The sequence below is a fragment of the Dryas octopetala genome, chromosome 2, assembly GCF_963921425.1.
Source record: "Dryas octopetala chromosome 2, drDryOcto1.1, whole genome shotgun sequence".
NCBI lineage: Eukaryota > Viridiplantae > Streptophyta > Magnoliopsida > Rosales > Rosaceae > Dryas > Dryas octopetala.
This window is the reverse complement of record NC_141367.1, coordinates 14238340-14256920: the sequence shown is the minus strand read 5'-3', so window position 1 is coordinate 14256920 and position 18581 is coordinate 14238340. Positions and strand designations below refer to the sequence as shown.

Genomic DNA, 18581 nt, shown 5'->3' with positions numbered 1-18581 from the left:
GAAGGCTATACACGCTAAGTAAAAATAAATGACATAATAACAGTGTGTTTTTTTTTTTCTCAACTTGGGTGGGTTAATTTTAATAATTTTGGGCGGGGAAGAAATTTTGGTTTCAATTTCAATATTTTGGGCGGGGAATGAATTTTAGTTTCATAAAATCACATTTTTTGGGAGGGGAAGCAAATTTGGTTTCAATTTTAAGTTTTTGGGCAGGGAATGGTACTTTTGATTTCCACTTCAACTTTGTAGGGTGAAAACTGGTAATTTCTTTTGGAAGCGTCCAATAAATGGCCAAAGCACTTCCGGTCATCCCACTATATACTATATCAAGTATATTGATCAAAATTAACTAAGACAATATATTAGAGGTCAATATCGGTACTCAAAGATCCTTTTAGATTGACAAGAAAACATCTTATGTTTTTGTAAACCACAACATATGTATTCTAAAAGTTTTAAAATATAAATTGATTGCATGTCTAAATGTGATTGTCAAACAGGGGTGTCAAACTGCCAATTTGATACAGCAATTGCACATCGGGCTGGAATAGATTGACATTGCAATAATATTTACTCCAAATGTTCATGTATCACAATATGCTAATAAGGGCATATCACTGAAGAAAACATCCGTGTGTATCCAAACATAATATTTACCAAAGTGTCTACATATTTTGACAACATATCCACATTTACACATCAAGTACCAAAAAATGCCAATACAGAGTTTGCCAATACACATGCTTGTATTTTGATGCCAGCTGCAATAATACCCCTTTATGTATTAACCAAACCAAAGTCAACAACCTTCGCCCTCATGTCATCCCCAAGAAGTATGTTTGAGGGCTTTAAATCTCTCGTGCTGGGGTATTCTTCTCTTCATTGCTTTGTGGGACAGGGGGGCTGTTGTTCTTGCTGGCTGCCTTCTGTGAGGGGCTTTTTTTGTGCTTGGCTGCAAATTTGAAAAATAAGAATGAACTTCATTTAAGGGGACATGAGATTTCTAACCAATTTAAAGCAGCTGTAAGATAAGAATGAACTTCATTTCAGAATTTGATACCAATGCAAGGAAAGAAAGTCTAAAAAAAAAAAAAAACAAATTTTCAACCAATGCATAATAATCTGTATCAAGCCTATAAAATGTGCAAATGTGCAGCTAGTGTATAAAATGTGGAGCAAGTGTATGAAATTTGGGGCATACTAAAGCTGGATGCAATTGAGGTTCCAATCAGCCAAACCAATCCTAATTGTACCTTTTTTTTAAATGTTTTTTATTTGCATTTGCAAGTTAAAATGTTATGATAATTGGTAACTTATACTAATTAATATATTAAGCATAAAGATCAACAGTCAAAAGCAATTTTGCACAGTAGTACAAATTAACTGATTTGTAAAAATGTATTTAAATGCAAATTTTGAGAACAAAGGAAGAACCTCTAACTTACTGAACAATACAGAAGTATAATCTACTAATTCAAAATGATCATAATATTTTAATCAAAGTGTTTGATTAATCAGAGTATTTTAATCATGAATCGATACCTACTAAAATCATAATCTATATAAGAAGGCAAAAAAGTGGAACCACTTTTCCACAGCACCCCTCACCAACGGAAAAAAGAAAACCAGAAAGCCTAATCTCTATTTTAAGAGACTTAAAGTCGTGGCCCAAATGACTGCATGTCCATTTTACGTTGGACAATTGAATTGAGAAACCTCATGAATTAGCTTTCAAAATCAATTAAGCGACGTCTGTAGCCAGGTAAGTAGCTATATCTATACATAGTCAATATTCACCATTAAACCATCTTATTCTTGGGCATGTCATCAACTATTTAAGAAACCTGAAGATAAAATAAATGATTTCACAACATGTTTATGTGTTTATTAACATTTGTTTAGGTAGAAACTTGCCAAAAGCAGACATAATATACAATGGATTTATAAAATTTTGGGGTCCTAAATATTCGACGGCCTGAGATATATAGTTATCTCATTCATTTGCCTACTTTCAAGACCAGCCTTAGACATAACCAACCTTTCAAGGGTTGCAAACCAAATGAAATCAAGTCCATAACGAAAATCAAAGACTGCCATGTTTGCCAACATAAAGGGAAAAAATTAGCAAGCTTAAATTCACATGCATTAAGTGGAGGGAATTTGATAACAATGCCACCCCCAAAACAAACTCACAGGCTCGACAACCTTGCAGGTCAATGCAGACGACCAAGCAAACCAAACCCAGGAAGAAAAACAGAAGGCAAGCAAGCAAACGCAAAGAAAAGGCAAACAAAAAATATTTGATGCCGCGGACAAATATTGTAATGGATGAAAAGGTAAAATGTTATAATATTGTAATTAGATGAAAATGATGACATAAAATAGGCTGTGATTAAAATTAAAAAAATGAAACGAGAAAGTTAAAGTATTGAAACATTATATCTAAAATATTATTTGGGATGCTTCAATAAAGATGACTTTGTTATCAAATTGCATACAATAACAAACTACATTTATGAATCACTTTTTTCATATCATTAAGAAAAGAACATGGTTGAGATTTGAATATATGCATAAATGAAATTTGAAATTTGAAGTGGAAGAAAAGAACATAGCAATTATTTTCTTAATCCAGAAACATAATTGCAACAATACCTTGTCTTGCAGATCAAACACCTTCAGATTTACTTCTTTAAATGTGAATGTTGGTTTGCTTAACCAGGAGTCCTTCATGAAAAAAAAAAAAAAAAAAAGGTCAAGCAAATGGGGAGCAGAGTCATAAACTTGTGGGCATACTTGTAATGAATTAATTAAGGAGACCAGGGTAAAAATGAGTGGGTAGCTAAATATAATTAGCAGCAAATCAAGAACTGAGTGAAATTATGCACTTAAGCTACTGCTGACTTGAGGTTTCGTAATGGAAATATCTCAAAAATACCTTATAGCTCGAGAGCAGCCCATAGTTTCACCTTTGAGAGAAAATATAAAAAACATTCATTTTCACCATTAGCCACAAAATTGTACAAAATTGAAGTCATGCTAAGTTTCAAAAAATTATTGACAAAAAAAAAAAAAAAAAAAAAAGAGTGAGATATACTAAGCTATAATCCTCTAGCCACAACACCTTTACGTTGAATATACATTCACATCCAAAAGAAAAAAAGGTGGATCATCAAAAGAACAACTAAAGGCTTACTGCATCATGAATGAATGTAATTGCACAACATATGGATAGCTATAAATTTCTGCCTGCAGTATCCATTGTTTGAACATGACAGAAAATAAAGAATACACCTGCTCCTCCTCAACATATAAAACACTCATACAAAAATTATAAATAAATAAAAGAAAAAAGCAACATTACCTCTGGGTGAGGAATCAAGAATTAAACAACCAATACCCACTTCTTACAAACACTAAAAAATAACAGAAAACTACAATGAGAGAAACTAAAAGTATATTGAAAGTAAATTAGAATGACTGGCCTGTAGGCTTCTATGCCAAGTAAATTAACAATGAAGGGTACTTTCTTCTTTAAGAAAAGTTCAGACTATATTCTTCTAGTTGAATTGTTGAATCCTTGTTTTTCTTTCTTTAATAACTATTTTCTAGAGGGGAGGGGTAAACTGATAATGGATTCCCAAGATTGCTTTAAGACATGTAGTTGATTTGATAATGGAGTCATGATTGTGTTAAGACATCTAGATGCTCCTTGCAACAAAAATTTCCGTTTTTTATCTCCAACATTCTGATACTAGTGATAATGAAGCAAAATGAATCAATTATCACAATTCGGATTGCATAAAACGCATACAGTAAGGCTTCATAAAATTGCCCTTCACTTACGCCATCCCTGATCAGAAATATTTGCCATTCAAATAAGAACAGAGCAACCTAGTTGAAGGGTAACCCAAGTATTTTTTACAAACATGCAGTGCCAATGTTAAATTTTGTTGCACAGACTGACCTAGGAATACAAACATGTACCTGTAAAATATAATCCTTAGTGGCTTCTGCCCTGTTACCTTCCTACATGAAACCAAAAGATCCCTGGACAAAAGAGAATATGATATTGAGATAGAACATTGCTATATGTGAAAACCCAAATCGGGGAAAAAACCAATTACATTTTCTGGCATAGCAAGAAAAACCAATTCCTCTGAAATCCATACAAGTAAGAGAATTTAAATACACAAATTTCAGAAAGCCATTGCAAGGTAATTGACAAGATTCACAATCTCTCTATGCGGACGCAATTATACCTCTGTAATGATCCGGTAGCGACCATGACCTGATACATGATCCCCGAGAGAGACCTCGAAGCCGCTAGAAAACTCGGATCGCCGGCGAAGGGGTTGGATCTGTTCTCCTTTGATTCTCCTTCATGATTGAATTTTAGGTCTAAAGGAGGACACCCAGACGATCAGTGTGTCAAGAGGACGATGTCTTGGGTGGTCGGTGTCGCAACTTCGCCGGAGAAGGCGAATGGCCGTCACGAAGTTCAATTGGTTCATGGATTTCGACATGGTAACTGGTAGACGAATATTTGGGGCCGATTTTGTCAACGTTGCCGCCGGACGGCTGGGTTTTGATCGGAGAAAGGGTGCGGGAGAGAGAGGGTAAAGAAGCAAATGAGATCTGCGTTTTTTGCTTGCCCTGATTCAGAAGGATTTCTTTTGTTTTGTTCAGAGGTTATTCTTTCTCTCTCATTATGGGCTACCGATTCAGCCCTTGTTTTTTTTCTCATCCGTTAGATCAAATATATCTCATCCAACGGTTAAAACTCTGAAGGCATTGTATGCCTGCAGTCATTATAGAATTTCCGTGCATTTATATATTAGACTATGCCATTCCAAAATTTCTATTCAATTGTTAATTTTTTCCATATATATAAGCTATAAGTACTAAACTTTAAAATGCTCTACTCTAAATCCTAAGATGACATGGTTTTTTTTTTTTTGTGGACAATTGGAAACTTCATTAAAGAAACAAAAAACAATAGGCAAAAACAAACACGTACCAAACCAAGATACAACTGCAACAGCCTACAAACAAACAAAAGCAGAACTAACAGAACAAAAACCAAAATAGAAGAAACAAAGCACCCCTGCAGAAATTCAAATTAAAGCTGCTAAAACATGCCAACAACTAATCTAAATTAAGGAAGACCATCAGCAACCAAAACCCCAAGGCAACATAGTTTTAGTCATACACTTATATGTGCAGTTGAAGCAGAAAAAACACGAAATAGGGCAATATCGTATATTTGCTCACCCATTGTTGAAAAAAATATGAACATAAAATATTTACATAAAAACGAGAGATAATATAAAAGTGTGAACAAGGGAACAGTGGGGAAGATGAGATTCAACATTAAGTCGATCAATAAAGTCATGTTATTGCATAAAAAGTAGGTAAAATTGATACAAATTTAGCATCCAAAATTCAAGTCAAGGAGCCAAATTACAAAACAATAGTATAGTATACTAGGCTTTAGTAGCACATCAATCAAGAACCAGAACGACGAAAACGTAGTGATACTATCTCAATACTACTTGTCTTTTGGCCTGGATTTGATTTTCTTATTATGGTAATGCTTCTCTTGTAACACCTTTGATCATCGTCTCCAGCCCTTTTGCGGCTACCACTAGTTGTTGCAGAGGAAGAAGCAGCAGCAGCTCTGCGAGTTCCTCCGAACCGCGGAGTCGGATGCAACGACTTGTCATAAGCCTCTCTTTTGGCAGGGTCAGAGAGAATGTCCCATGCCGCTTTGACAAGCTTGAAGGCACCGTCCGCAGCAACAGAGCCGTTCTTGTCAGGGTGCAAAGCCAGTGCCATCTTCTTGTATTGTTTTCTGATGGATTCAAAGTCCACGGCGGCAGCGGCACCAGCCGAGGAGGTTTTGGGGATGCCGAGAACATGGTAACAGGTTTTCTTGTGGAACACGGCTTTGTGAACTTTGTAGGCGGTGATGAAGTTGTCGATGCCGAGCAAATCAGGGTCGAATTGCTTGGCGGCCATGGCCTGCATGATTGCCATGTTGAAATTGTGAAGCTTGAAGTAGGCTTCGGCAGCGTCTCGGGCCTTGACGGCGGCAAACTCTGCGAGGTTGACAAGGGGATCGTGGCATGAATCATGAGATTGATGATGGATGGAGTTGCAGCTGGAGGTTTTGGTGCTGCGCTTGGACTTCATAGTTGGGGTCATGGTATGGGTAGATCCAACTAATTAATTAGTGTGATAATGAAAATTAGTGAGTGACTAAAGCAAAACTTTATAAGGTATATATATATAAGGTAGCTAGCTTAATTAGCTAGTATTTGCTAGCTTGAAAGTTAAGCAAAATGTTAAAACCCTAGTGAAAAATAAAAAATAAACTTAATAGCAAAGAAAAAAGAAAGACACATATATTTGGGAAAATAAACAAATGAAAGTATATTGACAAGACTTATATGTTACTCTTAAAATGGCAATAATGTAACAACACTAAGCTTTTAATTAAGCCCGGCCCTTATGGTTTGCACTCTGAAATTTGATTGGTCCTGGCACCACCTAGTTAATTAATTAATCACATGGAAACCCTTATTTTTAGGGTTCTAATTCCACACTTGAGTGCTCTCCAAGTTGATTATTAGTTTCTATAATTCACTAGGAAACCCTAGCTAATTATATATCTCTATAAATTAGTACTGTTTACTAGTGAATCAAAATTCTCTTTTTATAAGTCTTTATTAAAGTGCGTTACAAACTTACAAATACTCTTGTCTAGCTTACGTCTTCAAGCTTCAGCTTCTTTAATTTTCTTTCAATGGAGAATCTTGATGGCTATGATGATCAAATGCTGCTTCCGGGACAAAGGTTTTGCCCCCTGGAAGATGAACTACTTCTGCACTACCTTCTCCCCAAGCTCAAGGGACACAAGGTACCTGGCGAAGACAAACTTGTTTTTAACGTCAATTTATACGGCGACCAAGAACCATGGCAAATATGGAAAAGATTCAAAAACAAGAGAGCAAACGACTTGAAGATGAAAAAAGACCTCTACTTCTTCACTCCACTCAAGAAGAAGACTGCGAAAGGCTCGCGCATATGCCGAACAGTTGGGTCGACGACCGGCACCTGGAAAGGCGAAGACGCTCCCAAGAAAATATACACCCGGGAAAAAAAGCCGAGTATTGTTCCTGGCCAAAAGCCTAGTACTGTAACTACTGTTGTTGGCTACAGAAAAAGATTTGTTTACAAGAACAGCAGGTCCAAAAATAATGGTCGTTGGATGTTGCTTGAGTATGATCTTCATGAATCGAAACTAATTGGGAACACACAAGTAAGTTCATATGCTTTACCTACACGTAGGTTAACTAATTAAAGAAACCAAATCTGTTTTTCTTTTTTCTTGAATATTCAATTGATCTTTGTGTATATGTTTTCGATTCCACGATTAATTCTTATATACTATTTGACTATTTTTTGGACGTTCAGTAATGGAGTCAGTTTGATTAAGAGCACTACTCTTCAGTACATGATGAGCCTATTTTCATTTAATTAATTTCTTGTAGTGGCCTTGTTGACCGATCTTTTTCTTTTTATTCAATATTGTTGAATTTTATATATTTAGCTAATCAGATCATTCTCCAATATTACAGGATGAAAAGAAGTATGTCCTGTGTATACTCAGGAAAAATGAGGAATCCGAAAAGAAACGCAAAGAACGAGAAGAAGAGGAAGAGGATGAGGAGATGATTGCAATTGGAAACACAAATGATGCCGATGCTAATTATTATAATAACCTGAACAGCCAGCAAGTAGTGTTGGTTGAGCCAAAAGAGAAGAGGCAATGCCTCCAATTACCATATGCATGCACTAATGATATTCAGAATGACTTTGGAGTACTAGAACTGCCATTAGGATCAACTTATGACTTTGGAGCTGAGCTGGAATGTATGTTGCCGTGCGAGGCACCATTAGCTCATCAGTTAATGCAAGCGGGAGGCGAAGAAGATTGGGGGCAGGAGCAGCAATGCTGTTGATTGTGCTTAAGCATTTGCCAGACTAAGCTAGATAATTAAGTTTGCAGTTATGTTAGTTAATTAGCAAGTCAGTTTGATTATGTAATTGTACACGTGGCTGTGTCTCATAGGACACCAATTGATTGGTTGAGCTGAGCTCATAGGCTCACGCACTTGGCATGCCTCAGCATTGTAATGACTGCCTTTTATGTAACAGAATTGGGAATCAATGGAACAGTGGCGTGAGCACTGGAATTTACACAGATAGATCAAATTCATTTTGTTCTTCCCATTTTTCAGCTTCAATGCTGCTTTCTTCCATAACCAAAAGTCCAATCAATTAAAACAAATCACACCTAAATTCTACATGGTATCAGAGCCTTGGTCTGAATCAAGGTGTACTGGGGCGTGATTCTGTGAGAAGAAAACAGAGTGAAACAAGCAAGGATTTGTGTTGCAATGGCAAGCTCTGGAGGTGGTGAGCTACGAGCTCCTATCTTTGATGGTAATGAATTCGATTATTGGAAAGTAAGAATGATTACCATTTTCAAATCACAAGGTTTGTGGAAGCTAGTAGAAAAAGGGATCACAGTCCCTGAATCAAAGAAAAAGAAGAGTTCTAAGAAAGATGAACAAGCTGAAGGTGTAGATGTTGATGAAGAGATGGAAGCATACCTTGAAGAACAACACATGAAAGATGCAAAGGCATTAGGCATCATTCAAGGAGCAGTCTCCAAAGAAATCTTTCCTCGAATTGTTAATCAAGAAACAGCAAAGGGAGCTTGGAACCTACTGCAGGAGGAGTACCATGGTGATGAACAAGCTAGATCTGTGAAGTTGCAAGGTCTACGCAGAGAGTTTGAGTATATGAGAATGAGGGATAATGAATGTCTTGCTGATTATTTTTCCAGGTTCTTTGATTTAACAAATCAGATGGAGAAATATGGTGAGATTCTCTCACATCAGAGAATGGTCCAAAAGGTACTTATCAGCTTATGCAAAATTTATGATCCAATGTGTGTAGTGTTAGAAAGAACTTGTGATCTGAATTCAGTTTCAGTACATGAGGTTGTTGGATCTTTGAAGAGTTATGAGCTTCGATTGAATAGACATGAGGAAGATGATGGACACACAGAGAAGGCATTCTCCAGTATGAGCATCACTCCAAAAGGCCAAAACTCACAGAATAGGCCATATGCTCATGATGGAGGAAGGAAGGGACAGAAGCAATGGAAAGGAAAACCAAGGAAATGGGATGCCAAGTTTCAGGTTGCTGGAAAACAGGAAAGAGGTACTGACTCTGGGAAGCAGAAATGTAGGATTTGTGATAAACTGCACTATGGTGACTGTTGGTTCAAAGGAAAGGTCAAGTGTCACAAATGTGACAAATTTGGCCACATGATGAAGGATTGTCATCAGCCTAACAGGAGGGGTGAAGTGGTGAATTATGCCAATCAGGTCCAGGACACTGCCACAATGTTCTATGCATGTCATATGGCATCTGTGCAAAAGGAACATGGGGTCTGGTATCTTGACAGTGGCTGCAGCAACCATATGACAAGCTGTGAGTCACTTCTTATCAACATTGATCGAAGTGTGAGGTGCAAGGTCAAAATGGGAACTGGTGACTTAGTGGAGTCTACTGGCAAAGGTACATTGGTGGTTGAAACAAAGAAAGGAGTCAGACATATACCTGAAGTGATGATTGTCCCTGGTCTGGATGAGAATCTGCTCAGTGTTGGACAGATGATTGAGCATGGATATTGGCTTGTTTTTGGAGATTTCATGGTTTCCATTTATGGAGACAAGAACCTGCAGGAACCTGTCACTACAGTCAAAATGAAAGGAAACAGATGCTTCCCTCTTTCATTTGACAGTGTAACTCCCTTTATGGCAAATTCAGTTACCACTATAGGATCAACTTGGAAGTGGCACAGAAGGTTTGGTCATTTGAACTTTGGAAGTCTGAAAAGGTTACAAGAAAATGAGATGGTATATGGTCTACCAAGTTTGACAGACAGTGATCACATGTGTGAAAGCTGTGCAATGGGAAAAGCTCATAGGCAACCCTTTGACAAAGACAAAGTCAGAAAAGCTACTGACCTTTTGGAATTAGTACACACAGATGTGTGTGGTCCCATGACAGAAACAATTGGAGGTAACAAATACTTTCTCACCTTTATTGATGACAAGTCAAGAATGTGTTGGGTCTATTTCTTGAAGTTCAAGTCAGATGCATTCAGTGTGTTTAAGAAATTTAAAGCAATGGTTGAATTGCAATGTGGATTTAAGCTTAAGAAATTGAGAAGTGATAGAGGGGGGGAGTATACCTCTCATGCCTTTGAGAAATTCTGTGAGGAGGTGGGAATTGAGAAGCAATTAACTGTTGCTTACTCACCTCAGCAGAATGGCATTGCTGAAAGGAAGAACAGGACCATAATGGAAATGGCCAGGACTATGCTCCATGAAAAGAAGCTGCCACAGAGTTTTTGGGGAGAAGCAGTCAATACTGCTGTCTACCTATTGAACAGGTGTCCTACAAATGCCTTAGATAACAAAACTCCATTTGAGGAGTACAGTGGAAGGAAGCCAGGTGTTAAACATCTAAGAGTTTTTGGTTCTGTATGCTTTACTCATGTTTCTGCACAAAATAGGCAGAAACTTGATGAAACTGGTCAGAGAGGCATCTTTGTGGGATATGGAACTCGAGAGAAGGGTTATAGAGTGTTTGATCTGAAGAATAACAAAGTGGTTGTATCTAGGAGTGTGATTTTCGATGAAAACTCACTGTGGGATTGGAATTCTAAAGAAACTGTTTATATAACAGTACCTTTTGAAAGTGAGCAGACAAGCAATGCTGCAGAAAGTGAGGTTGAACCTGCAACACCTATGCAATCTCCAAGAGTATCTAATGAGGCTGCAAGTGTGGAAAACTCATGTCCAAGTCCACTCACAGAAGGCTCAAGTGGTGGAACAAGTGTGACAAGGACTGATGTTCCAATTTCTACAGATGAAAAGGAAATTGGGATGTCAGATACCTATGATAATACTCCAAAGAAGTGGAAGAACCTCAATGAGGTGTTTGCTCAGTGCAAGTTTAGTGTAATAGAACCTGAGAGTTTTAATGAAGCTGTCAAAGACCAAGCATGGCAGAAAGCAATGTCAGAAGAGATTGCTATGATTGAGAAAAACCAGACTTGGAAGCTTGTAGATAGACCAAGTGACAAGCCTATTGTGGGAGTAAAGTGGATTTACAAGATCAAACTCAATCTGGATGGCACAATTCAGAAACACAAGGCAAGACTAGTTGCTAAAGGCTATACACAGAAGCCAGGAATTGATTTCAATGAAACCTTTGCTCCTGTAGCAAGGTTAGACACCATAAGAACACTGATTGCTCTAGCAGCTAAGAATGGCTGGAAGCTTTACCAACTTGATGTCAAATCAGCCTTTCTCAATGGAATTCTAGAGGAGGAAGTATATGTGGATCAACCAGATGGGTATGTTGTCAAGAATCAGGAGCACAAGGTGTATAAACTGCATAAAGCCCTCTATGGCTTGAAACAGGCTCCACGAGCTTGGTATGGAAATATTGACAGTTATCTGTTGGAATGTGGCTTTGAGAAAAGTCCTAGTGAAGCAACTTTGTATGTTAAAAGCAAGGAAGGCCAGGGCACACTTATTGTGTCAATCTATGTAGATGACATTGTCTACACAGGAAGCAGTGACAGCATGCTATTGGAATTCAAAAGGGATATGATGAACAGATATGAAATGTCTGATCTAGGTCTGTTGCATCATTTTCTTGGAATGGGAGTGATCCAGCTAGAAGGGAGTATCTTTATTCACCAAAGAAAGTATGCTCTCAACTTGCTAGAGAAATTTGGGCTAAAGGATTGCAAACCTGTGTCCATCCCATTGTCAACAACTGAAAAATTAAGGAAGGAAGATGGAAGTGAGCCTGCAGATGAAGGCTTATACAGAAAACTGGTTGGAAGCTTGTTATACCTAACTGCTACAAGACCTGACATTATGTTTGCAACAAGCTTACTAGCTAGGTTCATGCATTGTCCCTCTGCTAAACACCTAGGAACAGCTAAAAGGGTGTTAAGATATGTGCAGGGTACCATTGACTATGGCATTCAGTATAGGAAAGGAGATTCTGCCATTCTCATAGGCTATTGTGACAGTGATTGGAGTGGAGATGAGGATGATATGAGATCCACATCAGGTTATGCATTCTCTTTTGGGAGTGGTGCATTTTCATGGGCATCAGTCAAGCAACATAGTGTTGCTCTCTCTACTGCAGAGGCAGAATATATGAGTGCTTCAGAGGCTACATCACAAGCTATTTGGCTCAGGTTTGTCCTACAAGACTTTGGAGAAGAGCAAGTTGAACCAACTACCCTACTGTGTGATAACACATCTGCAATTGCAATGTCCAAGAACCCTGTATTTCACCAGAGGTCAAAGCACATAAAGAGGAAATTTCATTTCATAAGGGATGCTATTCATGATGGAGTGGTTGATCTGGTTTACTGCAAAGGAGAAGACCAACTTGCAGACATTTTCACGAAGGCATTAGCCAAAGACAGGTTCTGTTGGCTAAGGAGTAAGCTTGGAGTCAAGTCTGCCAAATCCTTAGAAGGGAGTGTTGATTGTGCTTAAGCATTTGCCAGACTAAGCTAGATAATTAAGTTTGCAGTTATGTTAGTTAATTAGCAAGTCAGTTTGATTATGTAATTGTACACGTGGCTGTGTCTCATAGGACACCAATTGATTGGTTGAGCTGAGCTCATAGGCTCACGCACTTGGCATGCCTCAGCATTGTAATGACTGCCTTTTATGTAACAGAATTGGGAATCAATGGAACAGTGGCGTGAGCACTGGAATTTACACAGATAGATCAAATTCATTTTGTTCTTCCCATTTTTCAGCTTCAATGCTGCTTTCTTCCATAACCAAAAGTCCAATCAATTAAAACAAATCACACCTAAATTCTACAAATGCCACCTACCATTTTATTCAGTCGATGAACTGATGTGCGAGTTTAATCAGTTTGAGCAGGAAGAAGAGGTGGTGAAGCAATACCTCCTACCAACACCATGCACCAACAATAATATCGTACCGGTACCAATGGTAGCTAGTGATCAAGTGCAGGGTGGTAGTACCTCAGAGAATAGGGTTAATGTTGTTGCTCAATATCAAGACAACATGAGCAGCAATATCATGCCTGCTGCAGACACACAGATAGCAATTGGTGAACACTGCAGCAGTACTAGTAGAACTCCCTTAATGGGTAATGATATTTACAGCAAGTTGTCTTCTGGGGACATTGATGATCATCAGCAAAACCATGACACCACTGAAGACTGGGATTTACTAGATATTGATTATCTTTTTAATTAATTTGACATTTTAATTCTTCCACATCCTCTTTCTTTTTGTTGATCATAATTTGGGATTTTAATTAAATTACTTTAATATATTGTTTACATTATTAATATTCTTATATGTAAATAAATCTCGTATAAATTTGGCTTTTAATTAGCTTCAGATATATTTGATTTTGTGTCACCTTAATTTATATATACGATGCAAGGGGTTAATTTTCAGTTGGGATGTGCAATGGGATTCCATATCTCAAGGGTTACTACTGTACGTTATTGATATTTATCTCCAGAATGTTTTAGAGATCTTAATAGAAAAAAAAATAATAATAAAATCAACCATATAGATCGATCCACAGGGAGTTTTGTTTTTGTTTTTGTTTTTGTTTTTTTATTATTTTAGTTTTATAATAGGATAAATTACTTTTGAGTGTAAATTTTGTTTTTAGAGTTTATATTAAAGTTTAGGATTTAGGTCATAAGTTTTGAGGCTAGGGGAGCCCGAAACCCGAAATATAAACCCTAATTAAATTCTAAATTCGATGAATGATCGATAAATTTGAACTTTTTTTTTTTTTGACATTTTCATCTTACGGATTGATCTGCACTCCTACGAATCATTTTGGCGTCCTGCTCTGCATCTTATGTGAACTGTTGGTAGAATGGGGCCAAAAAGGCCAAAGGACAATAATACAACTACAACGTTATAAAACCGAAGATTAGTCAGGAGTCAAGACTTCTCCCAAGCCCAGATTAATCACAAAGCCACAGATCCAATGGTCTTTATTGGAAAGTATAGTGCAAATTGAATTAATGTTGTAATTATCTCTACTGAAAGCCTGGGTGCAAATGAATTGATGCTCCAAGGATCAATTCTTGTCCACCTGCTGGATGATTTTGCAATTTTCGCTGTTAGAATAGCTTAGTTAGTCTGTTGAAAGTCTTGTTGTTAGAATAAATTTCTAGTGAAATTTCGAGGTGGGTCGTCACAACGACCACATTCCTTCACTGCTCACAAAATAGGAAACTGAAGATTAATCGATCTGTTAATTGATGTCACTGCAAGAAATGTGAGCAAAGCACACCTCTCATTGGTGGCATAAAATGGGGTGACAATTGGAAACTTTAATCCCTATTACCCAATTACCACCAATTTTTGTTAAAATCGAGGCACTTCAGTCTCTATTGTCCAATTGTTACCTCATTCTATGCCACTAATGAGGGTGAGCTTTACTCACATTTTTTGTAGTGTGTTAAATTTATTTGTTGTAAATTTATTTTATATATACTCTTTCATTGATGAGAACCAAATATGAGTTTATGTTTGCACTTGTCGGATCAATACTAACATTTTGACATGCATGTGCTTTTGTACGTGCTGATAGAGTGCCGTTATTTATGCCTAGCTACTATCTGTAATGTCTTCATTTATGTGTGGGGTGTAGTGTAGAATTTGGTTGATATATATGTTAAGACCGGTAAACCTAGCTAGTAAGATCACCACTGAACATAAAGTAGATGGTTTGTATCGAGTGGGAGTATTTAGATCTACCCATCCCTTTGGCATTCCCTTTGTAACAAAAAGAAAAAGAAGGCTTGTATCAATGTATACATAAATAACATGGGGGCCACGATTTGGTTATATTTATTTACTATACTAGTGCATTAAAGGGTTTACCGTCTACAGCAAACTACAAGCAAATTAAACTAATACACATCATATAAGATAGCAAACTTCGAATAACTGAAGATAACATTATTCAAATTAAAGATGAACATAATTAATACAATATTGGTATGAGCATTATATTTCAAGTACATTACCATCGTAATGACAATATTGCCCCTTATTAAGCACCCCAAACACACCAAACAAACAACACAAGCTTAAACATAACACACTAATTATTAGCAGTACAGTACTAACTTACTACTCATCAGTAGCAAGTAGAACCCCATTATTAGACCAAGCAGCTGGCATGGACGTACATAACCAGCTCTTGTAGTTGCATATATGATGACAATTAATTAATAATTAGAAATAGAAATTAATAAGGCTCCTTATTAATTGTCGTCATGGCAGCACTTGTAGCTGATATGCTTCTTCATGGGACGTTGGCAGTCGTGGCACAATATGATCTCCCAGACAGGCGCAGGCATGATGATCCACCATCGCAATCGCTTCTCTGAAAAGCGTTGGAAAATCAAATATCTTCGATGGATTGTTTGCGATCTCTTCCATGTTTCAACATGGTTCTCCAGAACCTTATTAATCACGTCACCAGGAGCCATGCCCACCACACTAGTAGAACCCTTCATTAGCACAGCCCATCCACTCTCATTTTTGTAGACGAATTCATCATATTACAATCACATATCTATATATATATATATATATATATATATATATATATATAGGGCTCCCTTATAAAGAGGAATCTCTTTTGACTTGATGCGAAAAGAATCATATTGGTGAGACCATCGATCCCACAATGTGATCCCACAATGTGATCTAACAATAACACATTCTTCTTCTTTAGGGCATCTATTAATGGAACATACATGCGCATGGCCTGTTTAAACAATTATGCACACAATTATAATGTACATATGAAATCATATTGGATGGAAAAGTTATTACTAATGGTCACATATGATTTCCCTCTCATAATATGTATGTTGGATCCACCTACGCATATGTGATGGCTGGGGCCTATGCTTTGAGATCGATCGAGCAATCACACATGTCACATATGTGACCGTCACGTACAAAAATTCATCATTAGTCTAGTTGGTACTGGGCAAGCAGCGACAACTCTTCATATTCCGAAGCAAAAGCCGCCAGGGCTAACACTGCCTTCATTTTCCACGGATAGGTTGATAGCTTTTTCAGTATTCTTAGTGTTGATTCGTGGGCATTTTTTTCACCTGAAGCGTTACATGGCATCTGCATGCATCAAATTTCATATGATTAATAATGTTAGATATAATATATATATATATACTTAAGATGCATACAAATAAATATCAAGAAATTATAATGGTAATTAATTACCTCGCAAAGAATGGACTTTAGAACGTAAAATGGCGTTTTGAAGTTGGGTTTGACACATGTGGTTGCAGCTGCCTGCACTCCGGGGTGATCCTGCAAATAAGTCACAAACAATCATTTAAATTAATTGTAATTGTAATACTCAAAAGGGTCATATTGCTCGAAATAAGTGTGAATTACAAATCCAAGAATTAATTATAAATACTTAAATTAAGTGTCGTGAATTCATTTGTTATTAGACTGGGATTTAATAGATATTGATTATCTTTTTAATTAATTTGACATTTTAATTCTTCCACATCCTCTTTCTTTTTGTTGATCATAATTTTGGATTTTAATTAAATAACTTTAATTGTTTACACTATTAATTTTCTTATATGTAAATAAATCTTGAATAAATTTGGCTTTTAATTAGCTTCATATCGATATATTTAATTTTGTGTCACCTTAATTAATATATATATTTATTTATATATACAGTAATGATCACTCGCTCACCATAGAGCGGAGAATTCCCCGCTCACCTAACCACTCAACAACGAATTTCAATAATCGGAACCGTCCACATTTTAGAGCATCATTCAAAGATCACCCTTACAAAAAATCAGCCAAATCGGAACTGTTTAGCCAGTGTATTACTGTCAACATCATTTCAACCTTATCCGACGAATTGAATTTGTCTGCAAAGTTTGGAGGACCAAACAATTATCGATTTGGCTAATTTTTTACAAAGACAACCCTTAAGGATGGACTTAAAAAATGGATGGTCTCGATCATTGAATTCCCCACTCTGTGGTGAGAGGGGAATTGCTCGCCCTATGATGAGCGGGTGATCATTTTTGTATGTATATATATATACACACACGATGCAGGGGGTTAATTTTCAGTTGGGATGTGCTTCTCAAGGGTTACATTTATTGATATTTATCTCCAGAATGTTTTAGAGATCTTAATAGAAAAAAAATAGTAAATCAATCCATATATAGGGAGTTTTGTTTTGTTTTGTTTTTTTTTTAAATTATTTTAGTTTTTATAATAGGATAAATTACTTTTGAGTGTAAGAGTTTATATTAAACTTTAGGATTTAGGTCATAGGTTTTGAGGGGAGCCCGGCCGAAACTTCAAATATAAACCCTAAATTTTAAATTCGATGAATGATGGATGAATTTGAGATTTTTGTTTTTTTTGACATTTTCATCTTACGGATTGATCCGCACTCCTACGAATCATTTTGGCGTCTTACTCTGCATCTTATGTTAATTGTACGCTCTGCAACAGATTGTGACTCAATTTTTTGGTTTTTGGTAGAATGGGGCCAAAAGGCCCAAAGGACAACAATACAACTACAACATTATAAAACCGAAGATTAGTCAAGAGACAAGACTTCTCCCAAGCCCAGATTAATCACAAAGCCACAGATCCATTGGCTTTATTGGAAAGTACAGTGCAAATTGAATTAATGTTGTAATTATCTCTCTGGAAGCCTGGGTGCAAATGAATTGATGCTCCAAAGATCAATTTTTGACCACCTGCGGGATGATTTTGCAATTTTTGCTATTAGAATAGCTTAGTCAGTTTATTGTAAGTCTTGTTGTTAGAATAAATTTCTAGTGAAATTTCGAAATGACCACATTCCCTCACTGCTCACAAAATAGGAAACTGAAGATTCGTCTATCAATTGATGTTAAATTTATTTGTTGTAAATTTATTTTATATATACTCTTTCGTTGTTGAGAACCAAATATGAGTTTATGTTTGCACTTGTCGGATCAATACTAACATTTTGGATTTGGGTCGGCCTGATTCTTGAATTTCTCTTGGCACTTCAAATACAAGTCAATTCCTCAGTTAAGATGTTCTAATAACCATATATGCAAGCATTGGACTTCAGAATTAGAGGTGTCAAACGCGCCGGCTAGCTTGTTTAAGTTGAGTCTATTTGTGCTTTTGTGTTGTGCTCATGCAGTCTATATAGCTAAGACCTAGGCCCGACATGACCCATGACGGCCTGCTGCCTATTTGTGCTCTTGTTGTGTTTGTGTCGTTCCTAAAACAGGCCGACCTACATGCTTTTTTTTTGTGTAGATTGAAAAAACTAATTTTATAATATTTTTTCTTTCTTTTATCTAAATA

The 18581-nt window shown here is 36.8% G+C and overlaps 1 long non-coding RNA gene across 1 annotated transcript; it reads right to left on the bottom strand.

The window, feature by feature from the left end:
* Window positions 1-613: 613 nt before the first annotated feature.
* LOC147293301 (uncharacterized) lies at window positions 614-4651 on the bottom strand. The gene is made up of 5 exons (XR_015120464.1): window positions 4263-4651; window positions 3988-4050; window positions 2939-2969; window positions 2656-2727; window positions 614-952 (listed from the first exon to the last, which is right to left on the bottom strand). It is a non-coding gene; the product is annotated as an uncharacterized LOC147293301 (long non-coding RNA).
* Between the last annotated feature and the right edge of the window lie 13930 nt (window positions 4652-18581).